Source organism: Salmo trutta, chromosome 37, assembly GCF_901001165.1.
Source record: "Salmo trutta chromosome 37, fSalTru1.1, whole genome shotgun sequence".
Classification (NCBI taxonomy): Eukaryota; Metazoa; Chordata; class Actinopteri; order Salmoniformes; family Salmonidae; genus Salmo; species Salmo trutta.
In genome coordinates this window covers 22,986,616-22,997,566 of record NC_042993.1, presented here as the reverse complement: position 1 = coordinate 22,997,566, position 10,951 = coordinate 22,986,616, and the positions used below count along the sequence as shown (strand labels likewise).

The following is a 10,951-nucleotide window of genomic DNA, read 5'->3' as shown; positions in this document are numbered from 1 at the left end:
GGCATCTTGCCGGGGGCCGTCACAGTGCACCCGCCCCCAAAAAATCGGAATGGTGACATTTGCGCGATCGGTTTTCTATCGCTCATTTGCACATCACATCAATGATATCATGTCACCGTGTGGGACTGTGGTTCAATTAACCTTGTCGGAGTGGGCGCCCTGATTCTAGTTTGTGAGCTAGGTAGGCTACTGCCTTGGTAGCCATACAAGCTAGAACCGCCACTGCTTCAAACACACCATACAACCTGTCCTGCAGACCACTGGTGAAATGCATCATCACAACAGGATAAACAATGCCACAAAGTTGAATTCCATTGTCAAATATTCCCCAGGAGGACAGGAAATTGGAGTAAACACGGCATCTCTGGACGTCATTTTGGTCTTCATGCAGCCTAGGCTATAGGCTATAGTATAGTATATAAGTAAGGAAATAATTGCAACGTCTCAATTCATAGGCTGGTGGGGTTTGTTTTTATTTTTTTTAAATACAGAATTGGAGACGTTGTCACTCTCCATGGTCTGTTTTTCACTGTAGCTTGGTGGTTAGTTCAACTCTTATTGCAGAAACCATACAGCTTAAGCCCATGGAACCTTTTGTATTCATTAGTGGTTCTGAGGGCTTTCCTGGGTAACATCTATTGATCCATGGAGCTCTACTCCTGTATAAAGAGCTTTCCCTGTGATAGCACGTCAATTCCAACTGCCAGTATGGAACGACAAAAGCTTCTGTTTGCCAGCCTGGTCTATTGAGGGAATCTGCTTTGTGGGAAAGGAGCTAAGGTTACTTAGTTCATCTGGTTAAAAACATTATCCGGGTTTCTCCATAATGAATTATTATTTTATTATAATTATTTTTTATTTCATCTTTATTTAACCAGGTAGGCCAGTTGAGAACAAGTTCTCATTTACAACTGCGACTTGGCCAAGATAAAGCAAAGCAGTGCATCACAAACAGCAACACAGAGTTACACATGGAATAAACAAAGGTACTGTCAATAATACAATAGAAAAGTCTATATACAGTGTCTGCAAATGAGGTAAGATTAGGGAGGTAAGGCAATGAATAGGCCATAGTGGCAAAATAATGACAATTTAGCAATTAAACACTGGAGTGATAGAATTGCAGAAGATGAATGTGCAAGTAGAGATACTGGGGTTCAAAGGAGCAAAAAAATAAATAGCAACATGGGGATGAGGTAGTTGGTTGGGCTATTTACAGATGGGCTATGTACAGGTGCAATGATCTGTGAACTGCTCTGACAGCTGATGCTTAAAGTCAGTGAGGGAGATATGAGTCTCCAGCTTCAGTGATTTATGCAATTCGTTCCAGTCATTGGCAGCAGAGAACTGGAAGGAAAGGCGGCCAAAGTAGGAATTGGCTATGGGGGTGACCATTGAGATATACATGTTGGAGTTCGTGCTACGGGTGGGTGCTGCTATGGTGAACAGTGAACTGAGATAAGGCTTTACCTAGCAAAGACTTATAGATGACCTGGAGCCAGTGGGTTTGGCGACGAATATGAAGCGAGGGCCAGCCAACGAGAGCATACAGGTCGCAGTGGTGGGTAGTATATGGGGCTTTGGTGACAAAACAGATGGCACTGTGATAGACTGCATCCAATTTGCTGAGTAGAGTGTTAGAGGCTATTCTGTAAATGACATCGCCGAAGTCAAGGATCAGTTGGATAGTCAGTTTTACAAGAGGGTATGTTTGGCAGCATGAGTGAAGGATGCTTTGTTACGAAATAGGAAGCCGATTCTAGATTTAATTTTGGATTGGAGAGGCTTAAAGTGAGTCTGGAAGGACAGTTTACAGTCTAACCAGACACCTAGGTATTTGTAGTTGTCCACATATTCTAAGTCAGAACCGTCCAGAGTAGTGATGCTAGTCGGGCGGGCGGGTGCGGGCAGCGATCGGTTGAAAAGCATGCATTTAGTTTTACTTGCATTTAAGAGCATATGGAGACCACGGAAGGAGAGTTGTATGGCATTGAAGCTCGTCTGGAGGTTAGTTAACACAGTGTCCAAAGAATGGCCAGAAGTATACAGAATGGTGTCCTCGGTGGATCAGAGAATCACCAGCAGCAAGAGCGACATCATTGATGTATACAGAGAAAAGAGTCGGCCATATAAGAAAGGTTGTATGGTGACATGGAGCCTGTGCTACTCTGAAAACAGAGGGCTCTATCAACAAACAGATCAACAGGCTTCTCAATGGTCTTCCCCAAGACTCCCTCAGAATGACAGATATTGTATGGTGATTCTCCACAATATACAGCTGTCTCAAAGTAGTTAGGGATTAACATTTGAAGCTATTTACCACATATTGTGCATGACCGTGTTAGATTGTTCATACCAGTTTATTTGCAATATGTGGTAAAATGTTAAACCTTTCAATACTAGAAAATAATCATAATCTGAAGATATTTTCCTAAACGGCTTGATTTTTATTTTCACTTTAATAAAGCATTGAAAGATTCACATGATTCAACAGGACCACATGTAGTTGATGTAAGCAGTGGCACTATTGAAAATCAGAGTATTGATCCCTGTCTTCCATCTCCAAATCGCTCCTAGATACAGATGAAATAGAAAAGAAGCCACGACTGACATTTCCATTGGAATCTATGCCTATACACTTCCACTCTGTGACAATCATCATTGAGTAGACAGGAAACAAAATTCATCATGTTGATTGCACAGAATAGCTGAGCCCCCGAATGTTAGGAGACATTAACGAAAAATCAGCAACAGGTTTGTTGGATTTAATATTTTACCCTGCTTAGGAATTCTAATAAAACCTATCTAGTAGATCCAAAGGCCTGTTCAGAGACATTGTAAGTGTTGTTACATAGATGCTGTGTTCACGATGCATGATTAATACATAATTCAAGGTTTATTTGATGTAGTAAATAAATAAATGATTTATTGATGTATAGATAAGAATTTAAATGTGATGTAACATGTAAATTAACGTTAGGCCATTGTCTGTGTTTTTATGTTCCATCCCGGAACTAACGTTCTCTGTTGTGTTACTGCTACGGAATTTGTTAATTGACTGTGTGCAATCTAACTTAAGCAGATCTTAGTCTTAGTCATAATTGTTGATGGCAGAGGCTAAGAAAGACAGTAAAGGGACTTTCAAGGGACTTTAAGGATTCAAGAACCTCTTTTCAGGACAAGCAGCCAACGAGGTATTTTGTTCAATCTATAGAACTTTGTTTATAGTCGCGCCAAGTTCTATTTGTATTGTCGCGCCAAGCGCCATTTGTATTGTTGCGCCGAGCGCCATTTGTATTTCTTTGTTTCAGTACTGTATAATTTATCAACGTTACTGTGTTCATTCAAACATATAGTTCTCACGGCGTGACGTGGATGCATCAAAGAAAAAGACCTGCAATGCAATAAACGCCCGTTTCAAGGAACCAACCTGTGTCTGTTGTCGTGAAGAGAGCTACAGACATGTTATTCCCATACTACCCACGTTTACCCGTCTTCGGGAAGAGATCGCAGCCAATATCAATATTTCATAAACAAATGAGTGATTTGATGGAGGGCAGCATCAGAGTGGCCCTGTAGGGTCTGGATCAATGGCAGGATGGCTCTGCCTGGCTGTCTCTGCCAATCCCAGCCACAGAGCTGGGCTTTACAGAAGAGTGGCCAGAAAAAATACATTGCTTAAGAAGAAAATAAGCAAACACGTTTGGTGTTCACCAACAGGCATGTGGAAGACTCCCCAAACATATAGAAGAAGGTACTCTGGTCAGATGAGACTAAAATGTAGCTTTTTGGCCATCAAGGAAAACGCTATGTCTGGCGCAAATCCAACACCTCTCATCAACCCGAGAACACCATCCACACAGTGAAGCACGGTGGTGGCAACATCATGCTGTGGGGATGTTTTTCATCGGCAGGGACTGGGAAACTGGTTAGAATTGAAGGAATGCTGGATGGCGCTAAATACAGGGAAATTCTTGAGGGAAACCTGTTTCAGTCTTCCACAGATTTGAGACTGGGACAGAGGTTCACCTTCCCTCAGGACAATGACACTAAGCATACTGCTAAAACAACACTCAAATGGTTTAAGGGGAAACATTTAAATGTCTTGGAATGGCCTAGTCAAAGCCCAGACCTCAATCCAATTAAGAATCTGTAGTATGACTTAAAGATTGCTGTACACCAGCGGAACCCATCCAACTTGAAGGAACTGGAGCAGGTTTGCCTTGAAGAATGGGCAAAAATCCCAGTGGCTAGATGTGCCAAGCTTATAGAGACGTACCCCAAGAGACTTGCAGCGGTAAATGCTGCATAAGGTGACTACAAAATATTGACTTGGGGGGGTGAATAATTATGCACACTCAAGTTCTGTTTTTTGTCTTATTTCTTATTTGTTTCACAATAAAACATATTTTTCATCTTCAAAGTGGTAGGCATGTTTTGCAAATCAAATGATACAAACCCCCCAAAAATCTATTTTAATTCAAGGTTGTAAGGCAACAAAATAGGAAAAATGCCAAAGGGGTGAATACTTTCGCAAGCCACCGTACAAGTATTACTGTATTTAACTATTTAGCAGACTTTGGTGGACACTCATGGTTACCATATGTGGCCTCTACTAAGCACTGTGGCACTCCTCTCTTCCTGTTAATGGTATTAGTTGTTTGGCCGGAAAATCGTGGGCTTGTGTGTGGTAGACTGGGGTCCACAGCAGGGGGCCGTGACAAATGATACTGGAACAATGAGGCACGTGAAAGAATCAGGTGAGTGTCTAGCTGACCACCGACCCTAATCAAATACTGATGAGGCCAGCTTCTAACGAGAGCTACACAGCCTCACTGGGTTGTGAGCAACTCATCAAGCAAATAGACCTCAGAATAGGATTTGAGACACAATAGACAGTATAATCTGGTTACAATTAAACAGATTATTGGAATGTAGCTGTTGTCCACATTTTCTAACATTGCTCCTATCTGCATGCATCAGAGACATTTTAATGTATGAGCGGCTCTGCTGAAACTTACAGCAAAAAGCAATCCTAAAATTAGGGAGTAAAAACATATGCTTAAACAAGATTCACGATAGTCAGAGTAATTACGTTTTTAATTTGCATAAAGTTTGAAGGTGGTTCACTTGGTTTGTAGGGGCAAGGATGACCTCTGGGGTGAATTTGTCTGCAATCAATAAGCTGCCCTATCCTAGCCTCTGAACCTTTATCTGTTTCCTCTGATCCAACGTGAGTTTGTATCGATCTGTGGAACTGACTGATGGCTTGGGCCTGTCTCTGTGATGGAGAGACAGACTAGCATCCCTCACCACCAGGGCGGCTGTGTGCATACAGATCAGTGGCTTCCCACTGAGCTCTGACGTCAATTCAACATCTATTCCACATTGGTTCAACGTAATTTCATTGAAATGATGTGGAAACAACGTTGATTCAACCAGTGTGTGCCCATTAGGTTATGACTCAGATGGGTCAAAGTTCAGTTAGAGCACAGCATTTATGGATTATTAGTCTACTGTACACAACAACACATGACAAAGAGGGAAAGGGAGAGTGAGAAATTGTATTTGTTAGTGACGTTAATCATTATCAAATAGTTCATTGCCAGCATTTGTTTGGATGTTAAATGACGAGAAGGAGTCATTGATGCGAGTAACCAGTCTTGTTCAGCACATTGTAATACATCCGGGTATATCAAGCACACTGGTAAAAACACTGGTGTTGCAGCAATTAACATTTACCAATAGATGGCATTAACCTGCCATCTTACACCCATAACATCTTCCCTTTTATAAAATAGGACAGGAGATGTCAATACACTAACAAAGCAAACCTAGTAATAATATCCAACATGAACAGTTTAGGTTTTTTTCAGATAGAAAAAATAAACAACACATGTTGATAGTCTCTTCACTTTGACCATTTCTTCCTTTTTTCAAACCTCTGTCAGCAATGCATAATAGGAAACCTACAGATTAAGTATTTTAGGTGGCTGGGACAGCTACCTGCAGCGTGAAAAGACAGCGGGCTTTTCTGTGAGGACTGTGGGATCACGCACAGGTGTGTCACCTGACTGTCTGAGGGGCTATTGATGGACGAGGGAGCGGGCGTCCTGTGATACCCTGGCTCTTTGACCAGTGCCTCAGGCCCCATGTGACTTGCTGGGGTTCCGTCCTTTGTCACGCGACCCCTATGACCATCATTGTTCTGAGTAGGTGATGTTATGACGGTTCGACCAAGTAAGAGCGTGGTGCAACTTTCTGCACACTATTTACATAGTCTTTTATTTCACTCTGCATTCCTGGCCAATACAGTGTGTCACCTGCTTGTCTGTAACAGGCCTCACCTCCAATGTGACTTGAGTGGACACGTGCCAACATCTCAGGGCGCAGGGACTGGGGAATAACGACTCTCTGACCCTTGAATATTTCTCAATTTTGAACACCGGGCTCCTCTTTGACTGGCAAATATTCTCTGGTGGCTAAAGCTGTTTATTCCTTGCAGTTGGGCAAGGCCATCGAAATCACAGACCTGGAGGTGCTCGTCCCTGTCTGTGTGCTGTCTAATTTGTACAAGGCGCTGGTCAGTAACATTGACGTACTCAGCCTGGTTGATGTGTTCAACATCCACTTGCTCTGTTTCACTGTGAGTACAGTTTCTTCAACAACAATTGCTCAAGTGTAGTGCATTGAATTATCCACAAGAAGGAGTGGTCCACGTTTTTGGTCACTTTAATTTAATTTCCTGTGGGACCTCCCTCATCCAGCAGAGGACGTCATTTCATTCTGTTCCATCTCCCTCGACTGCCTCAAATCAACCGAGTGGTGTTGAATCGCCTACATTTAAGTCATCTGTCATCATATTACATGTTTTCTCTGTGACCTGGACACATCTACAGGACAGAGAAGCTATCCTTGCAGCCGAAGACAGAGCGGTACACTTCAACTTCAACAATTTCAACTTCAACCTATAATTGAAACATTCTCATAAAAAAAAATGTGTACAGGTCCCACTCGGCACACCAAATCATTTCAAAGCGGACATTTGGGTAATATACAGTATGTAGCTTATTGACATTTTTTGTTGTTGAACCCTTGGTTGAATTGACAAAATAGCTGTTGATGACATCGCAAATGCTATACAGGCCTAAATATTGATGAGACAGTGCATTCAGAAAGTATTCAGACCCCTTGACTTTTTCCACATTTTGTTACGTTACAGCCTTGTTCTAAAATGGATTAAATACATAAATATCCTCATCAATCGACACACAATACCCGATAATGACAAAGAAAAAATAGGTTATAGAATTTTTTTGCAAATGTATTAAAAATGTAAAAACATAAATACCTTGTTTACAGTAGTATTCAGACCCTTTGCTACAAGACTCGAAATTGAGCTCTTGCATCCTGTTTCGATTGACCATTCTTGACATGTTTCTACAACTTGAATGGAGTCCACTTGTGGTAAATCCAATAGATTGGACATTATTTGGAAAGAAACACACCTGTCTATGTAAGGTCCCACAGTTGACAGTGCATGTCAGAGTAAAAACCAAGCCATGAGGTCGAAGGAATTGTCCATAGAGCTCCGAGACAAGATTGTGTGAAATCTGGGGAAGGGTACCAAAACATTTCTGCAGCATTGAAGGTCCCCAAGAACACAGTGGCCTCCATCATTCTTAAATGGAAGAAGTTTGGAACCACCAAGACTCTTCCTAGAGCTGGCCGCCTGGCCAAACTGAGCAATCAGGGGAGAAGGGCCTTGGTCAGAGGTGACCAATAACCCGATGGTCACCCGATGGTCACAGAGCTCTAGAGTTCCTCTGTGGAGATGGGAGAACGGTCCAGAAGGACAACAACCATCTCTGCAGCACTCCACCAATCAGGCCTTTATGGTAGAGTAGCCAGACGGTAGCTACTCCTCAATGAATAGCACATGAAATCCTGCTTGGAGTTTGCCAAAAGGCACCTAATGGACTCAAACCATGAGAAACAAGATTCACTGGTCTGATGAAACCAAGATTGAACTCTTTGGCCCGAATGAAAGCGTCACGTCTGGAGGCTGGAGTCATTAAAACTCGTTTTTCAACCACTCCACAAATTTCTTGTTAACATACTATAGTTTTGAAGACGGTTAGGACATCTACTTTGTGCATGACACAAGTCATTTTTTGAAAAAAATTTTACAGACAGATTATTTCACTTAACTGTATGACAATTCCAGTGGGTCAGAAGTTTACATACACTAAGTTGACTGTGCCTTTATACAGCTTGGAAAATTCCAGAAAATGATGTCATGGTTTTATAAGCTTCTGATAGGCTAATTGACATAATTTGAGTCAATTGAAGGTGTACCTGTGGATGTATTTCAAGGCCTACCTTCAAACTCAGTGCCTCTTTGCTTGACATCATGGTAAAATCCAAATAAATCAGCCAAGACCTCAGAAAAAAATTGTAGACCTCCACAAGTCTGGTTCATCCTTGGGAGCAATTTCCAAACGCCTGAAGGCACCACCTTCATCTGTACAAACAATAGTACGCAAGTATAAACACCATGGGACCACGCAGCCGTCATACCGCTCAGGAAGGAGACACGTTCTGTCTCCTAGAGATGAATGTTCTTTGATGCGAAAAGTGCAAATCAATCCCAGAACAACAGCAAAGGACCTTGTGAAGATGCTGGAGGAAACAGGTACAAAAGTATCTATATCCACAGTAAAACGAGTCCTATATCGACATAACCTGAAAGGCCGCTCAACAAGGAAGAAGCCACTGCTCCAAAACCGCCATAAAAAAGCCAGACTGAGGTTTGCAACTGCACATGGGGACAAAGATCGTACTTTTTGGAGAAATATCCTCTGGTCTGATGAAACAAAATTGGAACTGTTTGGCTATAATGATCATCGTTATGTTTGGACGAAAAAGGGGGAGGCTTGCAAGCCAAAGAACACCATCCCAACCATGAGGCACGGGGGTGGCAGCATCATGTTGTGGGGGTGCTTTGCTGCAGGAGGGACTGGTGCGCTTCACAAAATAGATAAGTGGATGGTGTGGAAAAATAAGTGGATATATTGAAGCAACATCTCAAGACATCAGTCAGGAAGTTAAAGCTTGATCGCAAATGGATCTTCCAAATGGACAATGACCCCAAGCATACTTCCAAAGTTGTGGCAAAATGGCTTAAGGACATCAAAATCAAGGTATTGGAGTGGCCGTCACAAAGCCCTGACCTCAATCCTATAGAAAATGTGTGGGCAGAACTGAAAAAGCAATTGCGAGCAATTAGGCCGACAAACCTGACTCAGTTACACCAGCTCTGTCAGGAGGAACGGGCCAAAATTCACCCAACTTATTGTGGGAAGCTTTTGCGGAGGCTACCTGAAAGGTTTGACCCAAGTTAAACAATTTAAAGGCAATGCTACCAAATACTAATTGAGTGTATGTACACTTATGACCCACTGGGAATGTGATGAAAGCAATAAAAGCTGAACTAAATCATTCTCTCTACTATTGTTCTGACATTTCACATTCTTACAATTAAGTGGTGATCCTAACTGACCTAAGACAGGGATTCTTTACTATGATTAAATGTCAGGAATTGTGAAAAACTGAGTTTAAATGTATTTGGCTAAGGTGTATGTAAACTTCTGACTTCAACTGTATGTGGTTGTAGAGTAGTGGCCTGTGGGCACACACTTTGTGTTGTGAAATATTTTGTGAATGTATTATGTTTTAAAATGGTATAACTGCCTTAATTTTTGCCTTGGCAGCAGTTAATAAGGATCCATAATATATACAAATACAGAGTGAAAATCTCTTATGGTGGCTTTATTCAGACTGTTCTAGAGTTCTTGGATTTTCTTGGACATCTCACTCAGTAGTCGCTGTTCTCTACGGTCTTAAAGACTGTGCCTCCCTTGACAGCTGTAAAAGTAGGTGATAGATCAGGTTGAGATATGAGGGTGACATTTTCCCTAATCTTCTGCGGTGTAAACCCATTTGGGGCAGACCTCAGCAGCAGAGAAAGGCTGACTAAGACGCTGACAGAATAGTTTCCATTGTCTTGTTGCTGTTGTTCCAGTTGTTTCTGTGGAACATGCACTTCAGCTTGGCAAGTTTAATCTCGTACAGACAGTTTATCACGCCAACACCCTACTTGGAATTGACTGGATTGGCTGACAAGCGACCGTGGTGGCGATGGTGGTTGTAGTTGAAGGGCCAAAGGAGAATGGATTAGGTTTTTATTATTAAGGTGTGAGCTCATAACATTGTACTTTGACCTGAAATAATTTCACGCCAGTTGTCAAATTGGTGCTTTTAAATTAATTAAATGATCTTGATGATTAGTCAATACAATTTGCCATGATTTATTGCAGCAGAGGTATATGCATTCTACTGTATAATACATAATATACTGTGTAGTAAATGTTCTGTAACTTCCTATGTGACATACAATGATAGTATTACATCTAAAATGGCCTCCAGGCTGAAACTAGTCTTAATCCCTGCTTGTCTTATGTTATTCCAATGCTAGATACTCTACGCAATTTCCTTAAATGGACACTGTTACTATGCACTTAGCACCACCCGTTCAGTCACAGTCTACTCTAGTACATCATAGTGTTTGAAGTTGCTAATTGGCTTCCTGCTTGTTGTTTATACTTCATACTGTACTTCAGATCTTTATTGGTTGGTTGTTTTTTCATCATTTGGCACTTTGATGATGTGATATACAACACACTTGAATTGAGTATATAATGCAGACAACAAACTGTGAATACTTAAAACATTTCTATAACATAAAACCATTAAAACACTGCATTGAACTACATATTGAACTACATATTGAACTACATATTTGAAACTCCATAGAGTACCTACCTATACATGTTCCGGGCGACTGTGCATGTTCCGGGCGACTCTGTGATCATGCTTTCCGCTGCTGACA

General features: G+C 41.6%; 1 long non-coding RNA gene across 1 annotated transcript; it reads left to right on the top strand.

The window, feature by feature from the left end:
* The first annotated feature begins 3,099 nt into the window (after positions 1–3,099).
* Positions 3,100–3,425, top strand: LOC115177042 (uncharacterized). The gene is made up of 2 exons (XR_003872321.1): positions 3,100–3,194; positions 3,357–3,425. It is a non-coding gene; the product is annotated as an uncharacterized LOC115177042 (long non-coding RNA).
* Positions 3,426–10,951: the final 7,526 nt, after the last annotated feature.